Here is a 25,801-nt window from a genome sequence, read left to right as displayed (position 1 = left end):
TTTAATACATCTATAAAAGAACCCCAGTGTAGTTAAATTTGGCAAAGAGAGTGAATTTATTATTAACGTATAGGACATTTCAAGTACAGTATGGGCTGTGAGTAGCAGAACTCATGGATGAACTGTAACCAAAGGCTGGTACACCTGGGGAAACTGGGAAATCATTTCTCTCCATCTCTCATTTATGATTCTCTCTGAGTATCCGATATTATTTGATCTTTCTCTGAAACCTGACTTTTTTCTTTTCAACCAATAGCTCAGATATTGGCTACAACAACTTTCAATTTTTCACTTCTTCTATTAAAGGAATATGCATACTACAACTCAAATCTCTGAGCTATAATTCCACATTACTAGGGAAGGGCTTTAATGTACCTGGTGTGGATCAAGTACCTATCCTTAATCCTATCATCTTTGATTAGAAAGCAGAGCCAAATTATGTTTCTGGAGGAACTACCCTTTTCCTAAGTTGCAGATTATTACAGTTTGCTCCACGACACCTCTTTGCACCCAAGAATATTTATGATCATTTGCATCTTTAGAAACAAGTAGCTCCTTCAGAATAGTGTATGTATGGCACAAGCAACCCAGTGGGTGGCCATATCAGTGGCTAGACTTCTTAAGCAGTCTACAAAATATAAAAATGTATAAGCCACTATTCTGTAGTTTTGTGTGATGGCTAGTCTTTCAAAAATATTTTTCTGAACTACTATCCCTTTGCATTTTGTTCCAAGAGCATTAATTCAATCATTGGAGCCATTACTATTGAAAAGTTCAAGTCAGAGTTATAGCTTTTAGTGAAAACTCATGAAATCATTTTGACTGCTTGAAGCTGTTTATCTTTGAAACTGGCAGAAGATCACTTTTGTCACTGAACCAGTTCCAGAAATAGCCCCTAATCTTAAAATGAAGATAGAATCATCCAGCAAGATGTAAAGAATCATTATTCTTCCATAGGCTAGAGAACAGCTGACCTCCAATGTAGGATTTTGCAAGTTTGAAAAGGAAGGTAAACTGGCTTCTTCTAAATACAAGTTATTTTGTAACAGACATGTTTCAATGCCATTCTCCCAAATCATCCCACCCTGTTCTATACATCTGTGTCTCTTTTGTTATCTCGTATACAGGGTTATCATTCGCACCTTTCTAAATTCCATATATATGCATTAGTATACTGTATTGGTGTTTTTCTTTCTGGCTTACTTCACTCTGTATAATAGGCTCCAGTTTCATCCACCTCATTAGAACTGATTCAAATGCATTCTTTTTAATGGCTGAAAAATACTCCATTGTGTATATGTACCAAAGCTTTCTTATCCATTTGTCTGCAGATGGACATCTAGGTTGCTTCCATGTCCTGGCTATTATAAACAGTGCTGCAATGAACATTGGAGTACATGTGTCTCTTTCAATTCTGGTTTCCTCGGTGTGTATGCCCAGGAGTGCGATTACTGGATCATATAGCAGTTCTATTTCCAGTTTTTTGAGGAGTCTCCACACTGTTCTCCATAGCGGCTGTACTAGTTTGCATTCCCACCAACAGTGTAAGAGGGTTCCCTTCTTTCCACACCCTCTCCAGCATTTATTGCATGTAGACTTTTGGATAGCAGCCATTCTGACTTGTGTGAAATGGTATCTCATTGTGGTTTTGATTTGCATTTCTATGATTATGAGGGATGTTGAGCATTTTTTCATGTGTTTGTTAGCCATCTTTATGTCTTCTTTGGAAAAATGTCTGTTTAGTTCTTTGGCCCATTTTTTGATTGGGTCATTTATTTTTTTGGAATTGAGCTGCAGGAGCTGCTTGTATATTTTGGAGATTAATCCTTTATCAGTTTCTTCATTTGCTATTATTTTCTCCCATTCTGAAGGCTGTCTTTTCACCTTGCTTATAGTTTCCTTTGCTGTGCAGAAGCTTTTGATTTTAATTAGGTCCCATTTGTTTATTTTTGCTTTTATTTCCAATATTCTGGGAGGTGGGTCAAGGAGGATCCTGCTGTGATTTATGTCGGAGAGTGTTTTGCCTATGTTCTCCTCTAGGAGTTTTATAGTTACTGGTCTAACATTTAGCTCTCTAATCCATTTTGAGTTTATTTTGGTGTATGGCATTAGGAAGTGTTCTAGTTTCATTCTTTTACAAGTGGTTGACCAGTTTTCCCAGCACCACTTGTTAAAGAGACTGTCTTTTCTCCATTTGATATTCTTGCCTCCTTTGTCAAAGATAAGGTGTCCATAGGTGCGTGGACTTATCTCTGGGCTTTCTATTTTGTTCCATATTTCTGTCTTTATGCCAGTACCATACCGTCTTGATGACAGTGGCTTTGTAGTAGAGCCTGAAGTCTGGCAGGTTAATTCCCCCAGTTCCATTCTTCTTCCTCAAAATTGCTTTGGCTATTTGAGGTTTTTCGTATTTCCATACAAATTGTGAGATTATATGTTCTAGTTCTGTGAAAAATATCGTTGGTAGCTTGATAGGGATTGCATTGAATGTATAAATTACTTTGGGTAGTATACTCGTTTTTAGAATATTTATTCTTCCAATCCACGAACACGGTATATTTCCCCATCTATTAGTGTCCTCTTTGATTACTTTCACTAGTGTTTTATAGTTTTCTATGTACAAGTCTTTTGTTTCCTTAGGTAGATATATTCCCAAGTATTTAATTCTTTTCGTTGCAACAGTGCATGGAATCGTTTCCTTAATTTCTCTTTCTATTTTCTCATTATTAGTGTAAAGGAATGCAAGGGATTTCTGTGTGTTGATTTTATATCCTGCAACTTTACTGTAATCATTGATTAGCTCTAGTAGTATTCTGGTATAATCTTTAGGGTTTTCTGTGTAGAGGATCATGTCATCAGCGAACCGTGAAAGTTTCACTTCGCTATTATGTGATATTAATGTAAAATTTAATTGAATTCTTAAAGAACACCCTAAGTTTGTTTCTGAAGCTTATCTCAATGATCTATCTTTGGATGAAGATCAGATGCCTTGTGACCTGCAACCAGGACTGAAAAAAAAAAAGACATAATTTAAAGGACTGTCTCCAACCTGGATGGAAGGACTTTTTTCAGAAGGAACTACACTACACCAGTATGAGAAGACGACGACATCAGAGGTAGACAGCTTGCCCAAGATGCTGGACCTGATTCGTATGATCATTTATAATATTTTCTTGACTTCTTAGCCCTCTGCATATAAATCAAATGCTTTTCTACCATAAGCCTGATCCTATGCTAGTTTTAGAAATTAATCCAATTGTCGGGTTTGTAGACATGTAAAAGCTCATTCGGCTTATACAAAAACTCTGTTAGACTGTGCCATCCTAATGTCCTTAAACCATGGCAACAGTCTGCTTCTAAATTGGAAAATTAAAAACAATAGCTGGAAATCAGAGTCAGGGCTATGGGAAATCCAAGATGGCTGCTTGGCTTTTCCCAGCTCCCTGACTAACCTCAATTTTTATTTGTTGGGTTAAAGCCTCCCTGGCTACAGGGCCTCCATAATGAAAAATCATGGAATATTAAGTTTTATAAATTGTTAAATTAAGTTTCTAGTTTTGTTAATGTCTAGTGTTTACTAAGACTCACTGCTGTTACATGATACTGCTAAAAGATTTAATTAAGTTATTAAAAAGGACACTCTAGGTTAGTTTCTAAGGCTTATCTCAGTAACCAATCTTCATAAAGGTCGGATGCTCTATACTGTACAACCAGGAGATTAACACCAGACTATAATCATTTAACAAATGAAGTCAGGTGACTTGGGGTACACCAGGCTTTATCTAATTAAAGTTCTTGACTTATAATTCTTATTTTACTAATAACTGCTAGCTATGGCTATATTATTTTCTATGTCACTTGTTTCACTTAGCCTGTGATATAATGCTGAACTGACAGCTCCATATGAGATCAATAATTGTAATAATGTGACTCTGGGTATGGGAAAAAGCAACAAGAGGAAATATTTTCCTGGACCAGGAGGCTAGTAAGACAGTGGTCCAGAGACTTGCTACTTGCAAGGCCTGGTCCAATTTTAGCACACTGACTGGCCCATCACTTCCCTAGACCTGGGAATGAGCCTTCTCAGCACCGCGGGACACAATGGCCATGAAATGGTGTCACATGGTCAGATATGTGGTTATGAAGGGACCCTGCTGACTGGAAGTTGGTACTTGCCTGCTGCCTCTACAAAGATTACATCATGACCATTGCAAGCTGCTGAACTTCAACACCCCCTGAAAGAAATTCAGGGTGAAAATCAGGAATGAGGCACTCTGTGCTCTGAAAAAAAAATAAAACAACAACAACAAACTGGCAGAACAGGCCTTCAGATAGTTAGATCTTTTCAGAAAAAGGTTTTATGAGTTCCAATTCTTGCATCTTCTCATACCTAGAAAAACACTGACGTCATTAATGGTGACATCTGCTTTGGCTATTAAAAAAAAATGTGTTTTTTTTTTTTTTACAATTAAAAGTCAAAATAGAGTAGCTATGGTTCAGACATCCTGGGAAATAATTTCAGATTTCCTGAAAATGATATTATGGGTGTGATTTCAGATTAGACGCTGTGACCTAATGTAGAACATAATGCTCCTGTAATGCATTTTTGCTTCTGTACTTTGCTTGCTGCTCGTAAAACCAAAGTTACTCCATTTTAAGATAAGGTTGTTTTTAAGTAAAGATTCCTAAAATTGTTTTTAAAAAAATAAATAAATAAAATAAAATGGAAAAAAAATTTTTTTTAAATGAATAAATACAAGTTATTTTGGCTATTAAGTGTCCATTGGTTTTGGCAGCCATTTTCTGGCTTGATTGGAATTTTTTTTAATCCCCGAATCTAACTGATCCTTTTCTCTGGCAAGAAGAAAATTAAGTAAGACAAAGTTATCAAAGAAACCAAGTGTCAGAGGAAAGCAGGATGCTTCTTACATGAGGTCAAGGTGAGAGGCAAGGAACTGAGGGCAGGTTCAGAAGTTGTTTCCTGGAGCTGGGAGAAGGAAGGAGAGAAAGTCCAGCTGGGATTAGGTGAAGAACTAGATCCTGGGGAGTCTGAATATTGATAACTAAGGTGATGAAGAGGAGACAGGCAAAGAGGAAATCTGAGAATGAAAGGTAGCAGAGAAAGCAATCGGGTGGTTGTCCATAGAAAACTCAGTGGGATGTTATTGACGGTTTGATAAAATTACAATATCCAAATTTTTGTTTTGTCCTTTATATCAGTTAATAATGGATTCAGCTGCAACAACGGAAACTTTCAAACAGGAACTGGTTTATGCCTGTAAACACAAACTTCAATGTAGACAAACAAAGGCTGGTGACAGTTCAATGATGCCATGTGGGAGCCAAGATATTTCTGCCTTTCCCCTCAGTCATCCTTAGAATATAGGTTTTTAACTCATAGTGGTCACCTCTTGGGAGCAAACTGGCTGCTATACCTTCAGAACCTTTATTGTCTGCATTCTAAACAAAAGAAAATAAGAAGACAGAATATCGTAAATAGACTTATGGCACTATTAGTTAGCAGGAAGAAGAGAATAAAATTAGAGGAGGTGACTGGAGATATTTGTCTTACACTCCCTTAATCAATTAAATCTATGTCTTTTTTTTCCACTAAAAGATGAAGGTAAATTATAAAATGAGGTTGATAAATGGCATATAACCTGTTCTGGAAAGTGAGAATTGGCATTGCCTGGGTTAAGCTGACCTACTCTCTACTCGATTTTTCAAAGATAAGTAAAGCATTGCACTACTGATAGTTTCTACAAGGCCTGCAAACCACTATAACATAATCCCCTGCACATTAGTCTTGAAAGAGAAAGAGAGAAGAAGGTAGATAGGAAATACAGACACACAGGTGTTCAGGAAAGAAAGAACCTGTTGTGTGGTGTGACTAACATGCATAAATCTGTTGGATAGGTGATAAAATAGGAAACCATGGTGCTGGGAAAAGGTGAATTACAGAGGACAATGTCTAAGTGGTTTGGACCTTTTCTATGGCAACAGAGAACTTGTGAGGAGTTTTGAGCAGTAGAATACATAAAGAGCCAGAATCCTGAACAGGTAGATGAGGTGATGGCAAAGAGCACCCACATTTTTTCATCCATGTACTAACTCTGAACATTTGAACTGAGTGAAAACTTTAAAAATATACTTGCTATTAAAGTTCCAACATTAGATTTCATAGAATGTCACAATTTATGAATCAGATATTCTTATATCAGAGTAGCTCTTCTTTGTGTGAGGGGTGTGTATGTGTGTGTGTGCGTGCTCAGTCATGTCATACCCCACCGGGTTCTTCTGTCCATGGAATTTTCCAGGCATGAATACTGGGGTGGGTTGCCATGCCCTCCTCCAGGGGATCTTCCCAACCCAGGAGTCAAACCAGCGTCTCTTGTATTGGCAGGCAGATTATTTACCACTGTGCCACCTGGGAAGCCTAAATTTTCTTTATATCCTTACCTAAATTTAAAGTGTTTTTTCTTTGTTTATAAAAGAATAGCAGGTCAATACTCAGTAATATTCAACATAAAATAGGTTCAGTTTAGTCCATAATTAGAGGACAAATTGGAAGAAAAATCATGCACCAGAAAGATCTCTGTTCCACCAGCAGCTTGAATTTTCACAAGTAGTATAACTGCATCGGGTCTGGGGCCATCATCATATGAAGGAACTTGTCCAGTGACAAACTACAAACTCTACTGGGAACAAAATCACTTCCTATGTTTGACATACCCCAAGGAGCAATTGTTGACAAGTCAAAGATACATTGCCATTTCCCCAAAAGAAGCAAAGGCCCAGTCTTTACACCAAGCCAAGATCCATAGAAAGGATCAAATGAGGGCTTTAATCAATTTAGGTTTCTTTTCCAAGAGAGAAGTTAAACACATTGGCATTGCTTGAATTTTAATTTAAGAACAGAAGACACAAAACCGTTTATTTTTTTTAATGTTAGTGTTCAAAAAGATATGTAATTCTCTGAGAGGCTGTGACAGTTACTTTTTTATTATGTTGAGAATAAAAATTAGCTCAATTCAACAGATATAGATTTCTAGTCTGCCATTTTTATGGTACAAACTGTGTTAACTCAGGAACTTAATAATTTTCTGGGACTTTGGGTTTTATCTATGAAATGGAATTTTTTTTTTTTTTGCCTCCATTCAAGAATTTCTTTGTTTCTTTCAAGAAAGATTCAATTTTATCTTTGAAATTACTTAGTCAAAGTGTGAATAGAGAAAGCAGTTTCCTAAACAATGTGACTTAAAAAGTAAAATAGATTCCTCTGGATATCTGAGCATGTAGTCAGGTGAAATATTAATATATAACTTCAATAATTATAAACTCATTCAAATTTAAAGCAACATAGTATGTTTTATGTGACTCTGAGAGTGATGCTGAGAACAAACAGGCTTCATGTTCAAACATAGCTTTAATGGCTTTTGTTGCATTTTATTCTTTTAGATCAATTAATTACCAATTAACACCTTAGTCTAGTTTTACTGACAATCAGATGCATACAATAAACAAAACTTGGGAAGGTGAGGACCAGAACATAGGATGGTTCTGATGAGATGAGTGAGCAAAGGCTTCCTATTTTCACCTTTAGACTCTAATGCTTATGTGTTTGCTCTGAATTTTCTCAGATCCAATGTAACAATGGCATTTCTTTAAATATTGTACTGTGTTTTTTTAAAGCTTTCAGTTTTATGTTATTCTTAACAAAGGGGTCGTTCCCATTGTCTCATCAAAATTTCTGTGAAATTTGTCTGAGCTATAGGAAACCAAGAGCAAGAAAGGATTTTATCAGAATTGACAGATGCATTTATGTTTGTTAGCCCTAATAGTATTTCTCCTAAAAGAGGTCTAGAAAGCAAAATGATGGCTCCTCAGTTTCTCTTGGGGAAAGAGAAGGAAAGATGTTTGAAATTGCCTTTTTAAGTGTAGTAACTTTTCAATAAAACAAGAGAGCTTATTTTCTGCTCATGCTCTTAAAACCCAAGAGAGTCCTTCTGAAAGCAACATGGCAGTATAAGCTGACTCCCAAAATGTCCCCTACTTTTCCCTCTAGTGAGGCCTTCTAAAGGAAATCATCCATTGTGGACCCACAGCTCTGTGTATGAAGATATTTACTATAGGATTAGTAGGAATGGAAAGGACCTAAAGGAAACATTGTAAAGAATCTGTCAAAATGTTTGAGAATGCTTAGTTTTTAGTTTGAGAAGTCTTTTAAGCTGATCGCCGAAGAATTGATGCTTTTGAACTGTGGTGCTGGAGAAGACTCTTCAGAGTCCCTTGGACTGCAAGGAGATCCAACCAGTCTATTCTAAAGGAGATCAATCCTGGGTATTCATTGGAAGGACTGATGCTAAAGCTGAAACTGCAATACTTTGGCCACCTCATGTGACGAGTTGACTCACTGGAAAAGAGTCTGATGCTAGGAGGAATTGGGGGTGGGAGGAGATGGGGACGACAGAGAATGAGATGGCTGGATGGCATCACCAACTCGATGGACATGAGTTTGAGTGAACTCCGGGAGTTGGTGATGGACAGGGAGGCCTGGCATGCTGTGATTCATGGGGTTGCAAAGAGTCGGACATGACTGAGCGACTGAACTGGACTGAACTGATTCTACTAAATGGGCTTCCCAGGTGGTGCTAGTGGTAAACAACCCACCTGCCAATGCAGGAGATATAAGAAATGTGGGTTTGTTCCCTGGGTCAGGAAGATCCCCTGGAGTAGGCTATGGCAACCCACTCCCGTCTTCTTGCCTGGAGAATCCCGTGGACAGAGGGTCCTGGTGGGCTACAGTCCATAAGGTCACAAAGAGTCAGGCACAACTGAAGTGACTTAGCACTTACACATTCTATTAGCTACTATACATCAAAATTTTTTCTTTTTTTTCTTTTCCTTAAATAGGCTTCCACATCAACAATAAAACTTAGCAACCTTTTATTGTGTAGGTGCTGGTACGTCAAGGTTGTATATTGTCACCCTGCTTATTTGACTTATATGCAGAGTACATCATGAGGAACGCTGGGCTGGAAGAAGCACAAGCTGGAATCAAGATTGCCGGGAGAAATACCAATAACCTCAGATATGCAGATGACACCACCCTTATGGCAGAAAGTGAAGAGGAACTCAAAAGCCTCTTGATGAAAGTGAAAGAGGAGAGTGAAAAGGTTGGCTTGAAGCTCAACATTCAGAAAACAAAGATCATGGCATCTGGTTCCATCACTTCATGGGAAATAGATGGAAAAACAGTGGAAACAGTGTCAGACTTTATTTTTTTGGGCTCCAGAATCACTTCGGATGCTGATTGTAGCCATGAAATTAGAAGACGCTTACTCCTTGGAAGGAAAGTTATGACCAATCTAGACAGCATATTAAAAAGCAGAGACATTACTTTGCCAACCAGGGTCCATCTAGTCAAGGCTATGGTTTTTCCAGTAGTCATGTATGGATGTGAGAGTAGGACTGTGAAGAAAGCTGAGCGCCGAAGAATTGATGCTTTTGAACTGTGGTGCTGGAGAAGACTCTTGAGAGTCCCTTGGACTGCAAGGAGATCCAACCAGTCCATTCTAAAGGAGATCAACCCTGGGTGTTCATTGGAAGGAATGATGCTAAAGCTGAAACTCCAATACTTTGGCCACCTCATGCGAAGAGTTGACTCACTGGAAAAGACTCTGATGCTGGGAGGGATTGGGGGCAGGAGGAGACAGAGAATGAGATGGCTGGATGGCATCACTGACTCGATGGACATGAGTTTGAGTGAACTCCAGGAGTTGGTGATGGACAGGGAGGCCTGGCGTGCTGTGATTCATGGGGCCGCAAAGAGTCGGACACGACTGAGTGGCTGAACTGAACTGAACTGAATGCTCAGAAAAAAGTGGCCAGAAATGTGTATAAGTGGAGAGAGAGTGTGTGTGCGTGCCTGTGTGTGTGCGTGCGCACGGGCATCTGTGCTCAAGACAGAGAGAAAGAAAAAGAAACCGTTGATGGTATGCTTGATTCTATGAAATGCCTGCAATATATAATATATGGTCAGTTAAATGGTAAATACTGAGATATACATAATGATTTTTTTAAAATATGCTCTAACTTCAAACAATCCAGAAAGCCAGCAGTGGGAGTTGGGGAAGACTCTTCTCTAGTTCAGAAGCATTCCAATGTGATTTGAGGAGACACAACCACACATTTCTATGGTTTTGGCCATCTGTCATTCCCCGCACTTTGCTTTTGAACACAAAGGTTCTAAGGTAAAGGGGGCAGTGAATAGAGCCCAGGAAGTTCCACAGCACTTGTCTGTGGGCAAATATTTTTGCATAGATTTTTTCTTTTTAAAGATGAGTTAAAAGATAAAATGCAAATGAGAGTCACGAAAAATAATGCAAAACAAGCAAGAAGAAACATTATTCTGAAAAATCAAAGAGTAAAACAGTTAATTTCAGAGGAAATTAACTAAAAGAACCAAAAGAAACCCTTCTGGATATTCACAATAGAATAAGCAAAGATTGTGGATAGAATAGAATGAGGCAGTTATAAGAAGAAATCATACTGAGAAAAAACAGTAAGAAGAGTGGCAAAGTAAATATATTGAGATTAAAAATAACAGTTAAAAGATAGAAAAGGGTAAACTAAAAATATTGGCACCAAAATTTCAGTAGAAGTCTAAAACTCTGTGTAGAAAAGTTACCCAGGCAGCATAACAGGAAAAAAAAAAGAATTATGTGAAAGTATAACTTGCATGTTCTCCCATGCAAAAAGGTATAAACATTGTAGATGTTCCCCAAGTATAAGCCAGAAAAATAAGGCAAAAACCAAGAATAAAAATATAAATCAAAAAAATTAGTGACTATAATTGTTTTGAGAGAGCATGCATGCTAGGTTACTTCAGTCCTGTGCAACCCTATGGACTGTAGCCTGCCTGGCTCCTCTGTCCATGGGATTCTCCAGACAAGAATACTGGAGTGGGTTGCCACGCCCTCCTACAGGGTATCTTTCCCACTCAGGGATTTAATCCATGTCTCTTATGTCTCCTGTGTTGGCAGGCAGGTCTTTTTTTTTTACCACTAGCCCCTTGAGAGAGAGAAAGAGATAATTGGATTGGACAGATGAGTCATACTCTTTCAAGAAACTTTGATGAGAAGAAAACCACATCAGGACTCTTTTTGCAAAATTACTTTAAAGATAAAATTCTACAAATATTTAGACAGGACAAACACAAAACAACCACTACCATCGCAATAATAAAAATCACTTTAACTGGACAAGGTTTTTTCCTTTCTTCCGTTCAGTTCAGTTCAGTTGCTTAGTTGTGTCCGACTCTTTGCGACCCCATGGACTGTAGCATGCCAGGCCTCCTTTCTTACGAAATGTCTAAGTACTACTGTTAAGACACTATTCTGAAAAATCAGAATTGGAAGAATAAGAGTCACAAGTCATGCATTTTATTTTAAACTAACTTGACCTTTTTGATCTAAGCAATAGGAAAAATCAGCAAACAAACATATAAAAACTCAGAGAAGTCACAACACACCTGAATTTCTTGAAAAACCCAGAGGAGGTATTCAAATACATATTAAATTCTTATCTGCAGAGTAGTCAAGGAATACTGTTTCATTTTAAACTCCAAAAATAAGTAATGTTTAAATATGGCTCTTGTAGAGCTCAGTTCAGTTCAGTTCAGTTCAGTTGCTCAGTCGTGTCTGACTCTTTGTGACCCCATGAATCATAGGACGCCAGGCATCCCTGTCCATCACCAACTCCCAGAGTCCACCCAAACCCATGTCCATCGAGTCGTTGATGCCATCCAGCCATCCCATCCTCTGTCGTCCCCTTCTCCTCCTGCTCCCAATCCCTCCCAGGATAAGGGTCTTTACCAATAAGTCAACTCTTCGCATGAGGTGGCTAAAGTATTGGAGTTTCAGCTTCAGCATCAGTCCTGCCAATGAACACCCAGGACTGATCTCCTTTAGGATGGACTAGTTGGATCTCCTTGAAGTCCAAGGGACTCTCAAGAGTCTTCTCCAACACCACAGTTCAAAAGCATCAATTCTTCAGCGCTCAGCTTTCTTCACAGTCCTACTCTCACATCCATACATGACCACTGGAAAAACCATAGCCTTGACTAGACGGACCTTTGTTGGCAAAGTAATGTCTCTGCTTTTTTAATATGCTGTCTAGGTTGGTCATAACTTTCCTTCCAAGGAGTAAGCGTCTTTTAATTTCATGGCTGCAATCACCATCTGCAGTGATTTTGGAGCTCAGCAGTAACTAAAAATGAATTAATAATGGAATAGGGAATAGTATGTTATTTTAAATTTAAATATTCTATTGACCATTTTGATGATGTATTTTTCTGTTATAACTCATGCTAAGTGAACCTGTCATAGAAGTTGCATAATTATAATTTTCTTATAATGAGTTATAAAAATTGAACACAAATTTAATTTTTGTAGACTAATGACATAAAAGAATATTCATGACTTGTTAAGAAAACAAGCAGAAAACAAGAGACCATAAAAATCACAACCTGTAAAGTATGCTTGTAAACACACACACACAAAGCATCTGTAAGTTGATCATGGGATTGGGGGTTATTTTTATTATTCTTGTCTTTTTAAAATTTTAAGAATTTCCTTAGTGACTATATGTCCCTATGATAATCAGAAAAAATTATCAAATTGATGAATTAATTTAATTAAAATGTATATATTTACAGGATTTTAAATAATTCAGACAAAAATTTCTGCTGTTTTGCTAGCACATTATGTAAAAATAAGTGGATGCATATTCTATAATTTTGATGACTGTCACTGGAATGAGCATATATTAAACATATTAAATACATGCTCTATAGTTCATGTCATCATTATTTAAGATTTTTGCTCAAATAACCCTTAAAAATCATGGAAAACAATGTATCCACTCATACAATTTTAATTAATTATCCTTAGTTGCAAGGAATATAATTTTCAGTGCTTTGGAAATATTGAAATTTTAAAAATAAAACTGTCATATCCTTTTTTAAATTATATCCAATAAAATCTAATAGAATAGGCTAAATAGAATATAAATACCTTAGTAACAGTATTCATTTAAAAATATAACTCTTCTATCAGGGACAGAAATTTTATATAATCATTCTTTCTTCTTGAACTTATTTCCATTTCACTTTTCCCATGTATTTTTATTCTAATTTTTCTATTCTCAAAAATTTTTACTAATCTCTCCTTTAGGTTTGCAACAGAAAATAAAAATGAATATCAATTTTCATGTAGAAGTATTTTAATTTTCATCTGAATATAGGGCTTAAATATTGAAATTGTCTTTGTTTCTAGATTGATTTAATATCTAATAATTTGCTAATTTACTAATAATTATTACTACACAATTGATCAAAAAAGACCCATATGAGACAAAACATGATGAATAACAAACATATTGAGTCATTATAAATATATATTCTCATAAAATATACATGGTGAATATTTTAGATAATGTTGTATGTAGGGACTTTCTGTATTGTTATTAATGAATATATTTATTGCTGAAGTAAGATTGCTTTAAACATCAATTCTAATCCTGTTTCATTTCTTATAAATAAAAATTACAAAAAAAGGTCTATCTTAATAGATAGTTAAATAAGTAAATGGGATGGGAAGAAATTTTATTATGCACTATTATTCAATTATTTGAACTTATTCCAAATTATATGTCAAAGAAATTCTAAGCACTCTATCATCAAAATTATATTTAATGATCTAGAGTGAGTAATTTAATATGTCCTCCTTCAATTTTGTTGGAAATACAATAAGAAAACCACCTGACTTGTGAAGACACTGGTTATCCAATCAGAAGAGCTACTCACATTCCTACCATATGGAAAGCAAACCAAGTACCTTTCATAGACTTCAATTTCTTATTAATTGTAGTACTAAGTGTTACTCTTTCACACAGAGGCCACCTTATTTAGCTTAATATACAATAATAGTGCCTCCAAGGAATCGAATATTGATAATGTCACTATTTTTGCTCATATGCAACTTTTTAAAATGGAATCAATAGCCACAATTGTAACAGACAATATTTTTATCAATACTATGAAATTACCATGATTCACTTTACAGTCAGTCCCCTCTCTTCAACCCCAGGTCCTAGCAACTACTCATCTGATTTCTCTCTCTAAAACTTAGACTTTTCCTAACAGTGTATATGGGCTTCCCTGGTGGCCCAGCAGGTAAAGAATCTACCTTCAGTGCAGGAGATGGAAGTTCAGTCCCTGGGTTGGGAAGATCCCCTGGAGAAGCAAATGGCTACCCACTCCAGTATTTTTGCCTAGAGAATCCCATGGACAGAGGAGCCTGGCAGACTACAGTCCATGGGGTTGCAAAGAGTTCTAAATGACTTAGAGACTAAACAACAACAAAAACTGTACATAAGTGAAATAATTCAGTATTAATCTTTTGCACCTGGCTCCTTTCACTTAAAAATTGCTTGAAATTCATTGCTTTTTTCATGATATCAATAATTCTTTTATGTTGCTGAATGATACTATGACTGCACCACACTGTGTTTATCCATTCACCAGACATGTATTTGGGTTGTTTCTAGTTAGAAGCCAAGGCAAATAGTTTCCATGAACATTTGAGATAGGAGTTTTTATTTCTGTTGCGTAAATACCTGGGGGTGGGATTGCTACATTTGGGTCCTTGGGATGGGTTTGGAATACATTTTTATTTCTTCCATTTAAAATGTGGAATATTATCATCCCAGTATTTGCTATCCAACATATTTTAAAGAAAATATTGGATTCAAATAACAAGGGATGCCTGTTTCAGCATCAAATCACAGATCTCAAGGGCAAATGTTTCAAATTACAGGTGTCAATTACCAACAGAGTGCTGTTCACATGAATAGCCACATGCAGCAGTTAAATGGTGAGCAGCAGGAATAATGTTATTTAAAGAGAGTTTATAATACTATGAGAAAACATGAGAGAATATAGTTAATAAGGTTGAAATAACATATATTCTATAAAAATAAGCCATATTGTCAAGCTTACACAGACTACATTGAGAGAAAATGCTTTTGATACATTAAATTAAAAAATGAACTTATATAGTAGTTTTGGGGAAAATTTTCTTTAAAAATGTTAGATGCTGCTGCTGCTGCTAAGTCACTTCAGTCATGTCCGACTCTGTGTGACCCCATAGACGGCAGCCCACCAGGCTCCCCAGTCCCTGGGATTCTCCAGGCAAGAACACTGGAGTGGGTTGCCATTTCCTTCTCCAATGTGTGAAAGTGAAAAGTGAAAGTGAAGTCACTCAGTCGTGTCTGACTTGTGGTGACCCCATGGACTGCAGCCCACCAGGCTCCTCCATCCATGGGATTTTCTAGGCAAGAGTACTGGAGTGGTTTGCCATTGCCTTCTCCGAAAATGTTAGATATATGTCCATAAAACAGTATCTCTGGGAGGAGAATTTTACATGATTTTTATTTTTATTTTGTACACTTTTACCTTATTCATTTTTTCTATAATGAGGATCTGTATTTTTATAATGAAAACAAAAAAGAAATCTTAACATTTTATCTAATCTCATATGACTTTCCAATGTATATAGGATGAGACGCAAGCCATTTTCATTTAAATACTAAGGTAAGTAGTGACTGCGTAAATCCCTGGGAAAATACAGACTCTAACATCTAATTTGATTTTTTTAAATTTTATTTATTTATCTTGGCTATGCTAGATCTTCATTGCTGCACAGGCCTTGTCTAGTTGAGGAGAGCAGTGGCCCTAGTTGCAGTGCGTGAACTCCGTTTTTTGCTGGTTTCTCTCGTTGTGGAGCACAGGCTGCAGGGCGTGTGGGCTTCAGTAGTTGCAGTTCCAAGACTCTAGAGCACAAGCTCAATAGCTGTGGTGCACGGGCCTAGTTGTTCAGCAGCATATGGGATCTTCGTGGACCAGGGATTGAACCTATATCTTCTGCATTGGCAGGTGGATTCTCTACTACTGAGCCACCAGGGAAGCCCCTTGGTATTTACTTATGCCTATAAATTTCCTCTCCCATTTTTCATTGTTCATTTATTTGTATTAGTTTTGCTTTTAACCATATATTTATACTTTTCAACATATTACTTCTCTGGTGGCTCAGGAGTAAGGAATCTACCTGCCAATTCAAGAGATGTGGGTTTGATTCCTGTATGGGGAAGATCCCCTGGAGAAGGAAATGGCAACCCACTCCTGTATTCTTGCCTGGGAAATCCCATAGACCCCTTGGGAAGTCTGAAACCATTACTGTGACAGACAGGAGTAGACAGTCTAGAAATGTTTCCATGCCCAAGTGGAAAAAGAAAAAAATAAGTGAATAAAAAAACAAAAACCCACAAAGCTTATACAAGGGGAATTGTGGTAGAAAAGATTAAGGAGTAATTTCAGTCCTGAGGTACAGGCATCTGAACTTACAAAAGTTTGACTCCTGTGGCATTTCTTAGAGTTTAAAATAAGTGCTTGGCAGGTGGTAAGAAATTTAAAAAATCTGTGTCTTCTCAGGAATATATGGGACAAACTAGGAGTTTGTCTACTTTAAATATTTTTTTCTTGAGTAATAAATCTTGATTGGCTATTGTGACTATTTAGCTGTGATAAACCCAAAACCAATAATGAATATAATCATTTATTGAGTGTCTACTAAAAAACATTATTGGATCATGGAGAAAGCAAGGGAGTTTCAGAAAAAAACAAAAGCAAACTTCTGCTTCATTGACTACACTAGTTTGAACCAGACATAGAACAATGGACTAGTTTAATTTGGGAAAGGAGTACATCAGGGCTGTATGTTGTCAACCTGCTTATTTAACTTATATACAGGGTTCAGTTCAGTTCAGTCGCTCAGTCGTGTCCAATTCTTTGCGACCCCATGAATCACAGCACGCCAGGCCTCCCTGTCCATCACCAACTCCCGGAGTTCACTCAAACTCATGTCCATCGAGTTGGTGATGCCATCCAGCCATCTCATTCTCGGTCGTCCCCGTCTCCTTCCACCCCCAATCCCTCCTAGCATCAGACTCTTTTCCAGTGAGTCAACTCGTCGCATGAGGTGGCCAAAGTATTGGAGTTTCAGCTTTAGCATCAGTCCTTCCAATGAACACCCAGGACTGATCTCCTTTAGAATGGACTGGGTGGATCTCCTTGCAGTCCAAGGGACTCTCAAGAGTCTTCTCCAGCACCACAGTTCAAAAGCATCAATTCTTCGGCACTCAGCTTTCTTCATAGTCCAAATCTCACATCCATACATGACCACGGGAAAAACCACAGCCTTAACTAGACGGACTTTGATTGGCAAAGTAATGTCTCTGCTTTTTAATATGCTATCTAGGTTGGTCATAACTTACCTTCCAAGCAGTAAGCATCTTTTAATTTCCTGGCTGCAATCAGCATCTGCAGTGATTTTGGAGCCCATAAAGTCTGACACAGTTTCCACTGTTACCCCATCTATTTCCCATGCAGTGATGGGACAAGATGCCATGTTCTTTATTTTCTGAATGTTGAGCTTCAGGCCAACCTTTTCACTCTCCTCTTTCACTTTCATCAAGAGGCTTTTTTAGTTCCTCTTCACTTTCTGCCATAAGGGTAGTGTCATCTGCATATCTGAGGTTATTGATATTTCTCCTGGCAATCTTGATTCCAGCTTGTGCTTCTTCCAGCCCAGCGTTCCTCATGATGTACTCTGCATATAAGTTAAATAAGCAGGGTGACAATATACAGCCTTGATGTACTCCTTTTCCTATTTGGAACCAGTCTGTTGTTCCATGTACAGTTCTGACTGTTGCTTCCTGACCTGCATACAGGTTTCTTAAGAGGCAGGTCAGGTGGTCTGGTATTCCCATCTCTTTCAGAATTTTCCACATTTTATTGTGATCCATACAGTCAAAGGTACATCATGTGAAATGCAGGGCTGGATGAATCACAAGCTAGAATCAAGACTGCTGTGAGAAATATCAATAACCTCAGATATACAGATGATACCACTATTGGCAGGAAACTATGAGGAACTAAAGAACCTCTTGATGAATGTGAAAGAAGAGAGTGAAAAAGCTGGCTAAAAACTCAACATTCAGAAAACTAAGATCATGACATCCAGTACCGTCACTTCATGGCAAACAGATGGGGAAACAATGGAAACAGTGTCAGACTTCATTTCCTTGGGCTCCAAAATCACTGCAGACAGTGACTGAAGCCATGAAATTAAAACACTCTTGCTCCTTGGAAGAAAGGCTATGACAAACCTAGACAGTGTATTGAAAAGCAGAGACATCACTTTACCCACAAAGGTCCATATAGTCGTGGGCAGCAAGGAGATCAAACCAGTCAATCCTAAAGGAAATCAACTCTGAATATTCATTGGAAGGACTGATGCTGAAGCTGAAGCTCCAGTACTTTGGCCACACATTGCAAAGAGCCGACTTATTGGAAAAGACCCTGGTGCTGGGAATGATTGAACGCAGGAGGAGAAGGGGATGGCAGAGGGTGAGATTGTTGGATGGCTTCATCAACTCAATGAACATCAGTTTGAGCAAACTCCAGGATATAGTGAAGGACAAGGAAGCCTGGTGTGCTGCAGTCCATGGGGTCGCAAAATGTCAGGCATGACTGAGTGACTGAACAACAGCAAAAGTCTTTGACTGTGTGGAACTGTGGAAAATTCTTAAAGAGATGGGAATACCAGACTTACTTACCTGTGTCCTAAGGAACCTGTATGCAGGTCAAGAAGCAACAGTTAGAACCAGACATGGAACAACTCACTGGTTCAAAATTGGGAAAGGAGTATGGCAAGACTGTACATTGTCACCCTGCTTATTTAACTTATATGCAGAGTACATCATGGGAAATGCTGGGTTGGATGAATCACAAGTTAGAACCAAGATTGCAAGGAGAAATATCAACAACCTCATATATGCAGATGATACCATTCTAATCACAGTAAGTGAAGAGGAAATAAAGAAGTTCTGGATGAGGGTGAAAGAGGAGAGTGAAAAAGCAGGCTTGAAACTCAACATTCAAAAAGTTAAGATCATGGCATCCAGTCTCATCATCTCATGGTAAATAGAAGGGGAATAATTGGAAACAGTGACAAATTTTATTTTCTTGGACTTCAAAATCACTGTGGACAGTGAGTGCAGCCATGAAATTAAAAGATGCCTGTTCCTTGGAAGGAAAGCTATGACAAACCTAGACAGCATATCAAAAAGCAAAGACATCACTTTTCCAATAAAGGTGCATATATTCAAAGCTATGGTTTTTCCAGTAGTCATGTATGGATATGAGAGTTGGACCATAAAGAAGGCTAAATGCTAAAGAATTGATGCTTTCAAATTGTGCTGGAGAAGACTCTCAAGAGTTGCTTGGACTGCAAGGAGGTCTAACCCAGTCAATCCTAAAGGAATTCAATCCTGAATATTCATTGAAAAGACTGATGCTAAAGCTGAAGCTCCAATACTTTGGCCGCCTGATGTGAAGAGCCAGCCAACTCATTGGGAAAGGCCCTGATGCTGGGAAAGATTGAAGGCAAAAGGAGAAGGGGACGGCAGAGGATGAGATGGTTAGATAGCATCATTGACTCAATGGGCATGACTTTTGAGCAAATTTCAGGAAATAGTGGAGGACAAAGGAACCTGGCATGCTACAGTCCAGGGGGTCACAAAGAGTCAGACATGACTTGAACAATACTGGTAAATCATATTCTTTATTTTCATACCTTATATATTTATTTTCTATTCTTCTTAACACCCCTGTGAAATAGGCTACACAGCGAGTATTTTCTCTCTTTTACAGGTGAAGAGACAATTGTTTAGTGATAGAAAGTACGTCATCTGATGTCAGCAGGCTATCTATATGGTGGAGGAAGTTTCCCTGGCTCTGAGCCCAGGGTTACTTTTGTCATATCATACCAAGCTGCTTTTAGACTTATTATTTATATCCCCATTCTTCTATATGTTGAAGGAAATGGCAACCCACTCCAGTACTCTTGCCTGGAAAATCCTGTGGCTGGAGGAGCCTGGTAGGCTACAGTCCATGGGGTTGCAAAGAGTTGGACACAACTGAATGACTAAACTTTCACTTTCACTTTCTTCTAACTGTTGAACAGGAATAACAGTCCAATCCATTCAACTTCTGGGATGCTTTCATTTGAGACTTCTCCAACCAGTTCCTGTGTCTTTATGACACAAGAAGCATGTGTCATAGTCCTGACCTGGCTGGTAATACTGCTCTATACAAAGCTCCAGACAGAAGTCTGGATTCTAAATAACTGAACCAGCTCTAGTTTAAATGGAAGGAGAATGTATTGGGAGGATAGAAACAATTGGGAAGGATAAATAACTGGACTCAGGAAATAGCTTAGAACCACCAAAAGCCACCAAGTCAAGAACCCAACCAGAGTCGATTCATCAGGCACAGTGTGGTATGGAATCACTCCATAGATGTTTACTTCCTCCACCTAGTTCTCTGTTCTCTGTGAATAGTCTCTAAGTCCCTCTAAAAGCACTCTTCCTTCAAGGTTTTAAGTCCTGGGTGGAAAGATCCCTTTGTCAATCCTAAATCGCATATTCTTTTTCTAGCTTCCAAAAAGATAGAGCTAGAAATTTGCCCTCTTTGGTTTCTCTAGTGTGATAGGGCCTCATCAAGAATCAAACTTCATGTCAATGGATGGCAAAACTACTACAATATTGTAAAGTAATTAGCCTCCAATTAAAATGAATAAATTTATATTAAAAAAAGAATCAAACCATAGATCTTTGGAAGTTTGACAAATTCCATGACTTTAACAGAGAGTAAATGTGTGCATCTGATCACATCTTCCTTTGTCATGAAGTTAAGAACCTAGAGTTTAAGATTTAAGAAACTTCTCTCCCATGTTCCAACATAGATACAGGCACATATACACAAATTCTGAATGTCCCATGTGACTCTGAGCAGATGACCTCACTCCAGCTTGTATGCATCCTCAGTTATTAAAAAGGCACTTTATCCCTAACAAGGAAGCTAGAAGGATTTATGGCAACAATGACTTTGAACACCTAAATATTAAAATGCTCTAAGGCAGATGAGAAGTGTTTCTCACTTTATAATTTTGGTGCATAGATGTTATCCTGTAGCTGCTTTAGAGTTCTTAACTCAAAAATATTTTTCCATCAACATATTACAATGTGCTTACTGTAGTGAAACAGTTCTATAAAAAAAACAGGAATGTAGGGAATCCCCTCATGCTCCATTGGTTAGGACTTCACACTCTCATTGCCGAGGTCTCGGGTTCAATCCCTGCTCACAAGCTATATGGTGAAGCCAAAATAAATTTTTAAATGATGTATTTCTTATTAAAAACAACAACAACAATAACACAGAAATGTGGAACCAAATGAGACACATCACTCTCAAATGAAGACCAGCCTTGGAGAAACCAGTCCTGATGTGTTGTTGGGCTTATGTTCACATGGAAAGATAAACCATGGGTGGGGACACCTTAGGACAACTTGGCAGCCCTGCTCTGTCCAAGCTTTCATTCTTTGTGTTCTTAAATTCCAGTTCAAATATTGATGATTGACCAGTTCACAAACATGCTGCTGTTTTAATACATGCAAATATCATTAATGAATGAAACAACTGAAAAGATATATCCAAATGAAAAATACTATGATTTTTCTAAACAAAATAAAACTAAAATTCACCTATAAATCCTTTGGAAAAATGGAGGAAGTGAGGAGGAAAAAGGTTACAATATATTTTAAAACAGTAACTTGACTATGGAACAGATTTATGATCACATAAAATTTTTAAATAGCATAAGAGCTTAGTCTCCTGTACATGACAGTCTGAGGACATTTACAATTTTATTTAAAAAATAAAAAGCTCTTCTTGAGCTCCTGTGGCACCAAAGATGCCCTGAAACCTCAATAAAAAATCTATTTTTACACTTTTACATGGGAGAGAAAAGATTGAAAAGAATATATAGAGCATATAATAGCAGAACCAACCTGCATATCTGAGTTGTAAATATCTTGAATAGGTGTTCCTGAAAAGAACACAAATGAAATTGTCAGTTGCTGAAGCTGATGCAAAGAATACACTATTGAACTCCATTGATTGGCATAATTCCTTAAAATTTGTGGTAATATTCCACATGTCACACTCTCAAACGTTGTCTGTTGATGTTTCTTGGCCCAGATGGGAGTTGAAATTGTCTTAGTCAAAAAGTCCTCTTTTTCTAATATTAAGAAAAAAATTCCCTTCCTACAAAATAAGTAGATTCAAAGTAAACTTTGCCTTAACAGAACTCAAATAATTTGAACATAGTTTGTTTGAAGATATGTTCATGCTTATTGGGATCAAACAAGGGATCAAACCTATGTCTCCTGTGTCTCTGCATTGGCAGGTGGTTTCTTTACCACTGAGCTACCAGGGAAGTACACACACATGCACACACACACACACACACACACACACCCCTATACCTATTTGGGTAAAACACTAGGGCCACACACACACACACACATACACACATCCCTGTGGTTTCTTTACCACTGAGCTACCAGGGAAGTATACACACACACACACACACACACACACACACCCCTATACCTATTTGGGTAAAACACTAGGGCCCTGAAAATTGTCTAGAAGCATTCCAAAGTATTCTGAAGTCTTACATATCTTGAACCAGTCTACCAGTTCGTGTGTTTATTTATACACCACACCACTATTTTTATACTGTGGTCCTTTTTGCTCTTAGCTCATTACTGGTCCCCTAGGACTTATGGACCTCTCTGAGGATAGCCTTACTTGTGCCTTGCTGCTGCCATGCACCACTGGAATGACAGCCATGCTCACCAAGGTGCCTTTTCCTGATGTCCCCAGAGCTGCCAGCCCTCCAGGGGCCAGAGCATCTTCTGTGCAGAGATGAGAAAAAAGACCTTCTTCCACACTGGTTCAAATCTTCGTTTCCAGAAGACCTACTCATCTTTTGTGTCCTGATGTCATACAAAGACCTATGTAAAAAACACCTCTGCTTACACACCTAGCTTTCCTAACGATGGGATTTAAAAATAAAAGTTTGAGGCTGGCAAGGCACGCATAGCCTGTTGCCCTCTAATCCCTCACTTCTCTCTCTTTTCCTGCACCACAAAAGAGCCCAATTCAAAGGGCCCCTTCTTAATGCTTCAGACAATACGGTCACTGAGATAAGGGCATGTGAAATGCAGCGGTCCCACTGGTGTAATATGAGGTCAGACTTACACCCTGTCCAAACACAGTGCTGCTGCTGCTGCACTTCAGTCGTGTCCGATTCTGTGTGACCCCATAGACGGAAGCCCACCAGGCTCCCCCATCCCTGGGATTCTCCAGGCAAGAACACTGGAGTGGGTTGCCATTTCCTTCTCCAATGTGTGAAAGTGAAGTGTGAAAGTGAAAAGTGAAGGTGAAGTCACTCAGTCGTGTCCGACCCTTAGCGACCCCACAGACTGCAGCCTACCAGGTTCCTCCATCCATGGGATTTTCTAGGCACGAGTGCTGGAGTGGCTTGCCATTGCCTTCTCCAAAACACAGTGCTAGATATACATAATGTGTGCAAACATATACACATATGTATGTATACGTGTGCTTCTCTGCATGTCTTGTTGTCCATGCTGTTTAGTCGATTAAGTTGGATCTGACTCTTTTGCCACCCTATGGACTGTAGCCTACCAGGCTCCTCTGTCCATGGGATTTCCCAGGCAAGAATACTAGAGTGAGTTGCCATTTCCTTCTCCAGGGGAATCTTAGGGATCAAACCCACGTCTGCTGCATTGGCAGGCAAACTCTTTACCACTGAGCCACCTGGGAAGCCCTCTCTGCATATGTTCAGTTCAGTTCAGTTCAGTCGCTCAGTCATGTCCGACTCTTTGTGACCCCATGAATCACAGCACACCAGGCCTCCCTGTCCATCACCAACTCCCAGAGTTCACTCAAACTCATGTCAGTTGAGTGGGTGATGCCATCCAGCCATCTCATTCTCTGTTGTCCCCTTCTCCTCCTGCTCCCAATCCCTCCCAGCATCAGAGTCTTTTCCAATGAGTCAACTCGTTGCATGAGGTGGCCAAAGTATTGGGGTTTCAGCTTTAGCATCAGTCCTTCTAGTGAACATCTAGGACCGATCTCCTTTAGAATGGACTGGTTGGATCTCCTTGCAGTCCAAGGGACTCTCAAGAGTCTTCTCCAACACCACACTATGTACTTACTCTAAATTCAAAGTTTTAGATTTGAGACTTGGATCACCTTTTACCAGCTGTGTAAACCTGGGCTGTCAGAATATCACTTAGCCTGTCAGAATATCAGTTTCTTCATCTGTAAATGGGGAATTTCAGTATATCCATAGTATTTACAAATTTAATGTTTATGGACTCAAGCCTGTGCAAGTGACCATGATGGACCATGACATGGTGATATGTAATCTTACTGAGGCATGAAATTGAGACTCGTGTACCAAGAGGCTGTTGTGCAGAAATGAGCCAGTTAGCTAGGTAATGAGTCTTGTTAGCTGCTCAGCAGGCAACTAGCCACATGGTTCATTGTTTTCTGCTTCACCCCGTGTACACAGTAAGTCTCTTGAAGCAATTAAGAAAGAAGTGTGTAGCTTTGTAAAGGAAAACACAACCAGCTGCTGCTGCTGTTAGATAGAAAAGAAAAAAACACATGAAGATGTTCAATCTAATGAACAATGAAAATGAATCAATGATATGAATCTAATGAATCAGTGAAAAGCAAATTTTTAAGAATTTTTCCTATTTGCACTCTAAAAGAATGCTGAAAAGTAACATGCCCCCTCACATATTTTAAATTGATATGTTAAATTTTCTGTCATATGTTTAAATACTTGAAAAATGATGTAATTTTAGCATGCTATAAATAGAGGCAATTTTAAATAAAACTATTATGTCATTCTTAAATTGGTTTCAAAGAATTCTTATATCATAATGACTTGATAACTACTGTTATCCTTACAAAAATACACGGACAAGCTCTTTTTAAGAGAATGTCATATCAATTTTGCCTCCTTAAACTCATATTTTAGTTCCATGTACCCTCAGAATTTTATCTTAGTAACATACATATAATATATTAAAGTCTATTACTGATACTCTATCATATTCCTTTACAACAGAAATATTTCATTTAATTTTTTGTATTTTTTGGGCCCACAAAGTTCTATTTAAAATATATTTTGAGTTTAATTGTTGCTATAATTTATAGTAGTATGCAATAGATAGAAACAAAATGCATAGTATAGTTCAATGTGATTTGCATAAGAGAAAACAATTACTGGAAATCTGTATCTTAAGATAATACAAAGCTTCTATCTGTGGATGAATATGAGTTGCTACTACACTAGGCCAAAATTCAGCATTAACTCTACTCCTGTTTTTGTTTTCATAGATGGAAATGCTAAAAAATGTTGTCCATAAAAAAATACAGAAGGAAATAGACATTATGCATATTGACATCCAATTCTTAGAACATTTTCCAAGTTATGTACCTAGTGATTTAGAATTCAAAATTATTTTAATAACATATAAGCCAACAGCTTCATTAGAATTTCCATCAATTTTGTTGAAAGACACAAGTATCAGATTTAAAAAGAATTATTGCCTATTAATTTAGATCATTCACTTTCCTTATACATAGAATAATACTTCAAATTGTCCTAATATTAGGCATTCAGATTTTTCTATTCTATGACAACACACCATGATAACATAAGGAGTAGGTGAG

The sequence above is a fragment of the Moschus berezovskii genome, chromosome 1 (assembly GCF_049115385.1).
Source record: "Moschus berezovskii isolate FMDL1 chromosome 1, NW_MosBer_1.0, whole genome shotgun sequence".
Classification (NCBI taxonomy): Eukaryota; Metazoa; Chordata; class Mammalia; order Artiodactyla; family Moschidae; genus Moschus; species Moschus berezovskii.
The sequence above is the reverse complement of the archived record's forward strand: the minus strand, read 5'-3'. Positions refer to the sequence as shown.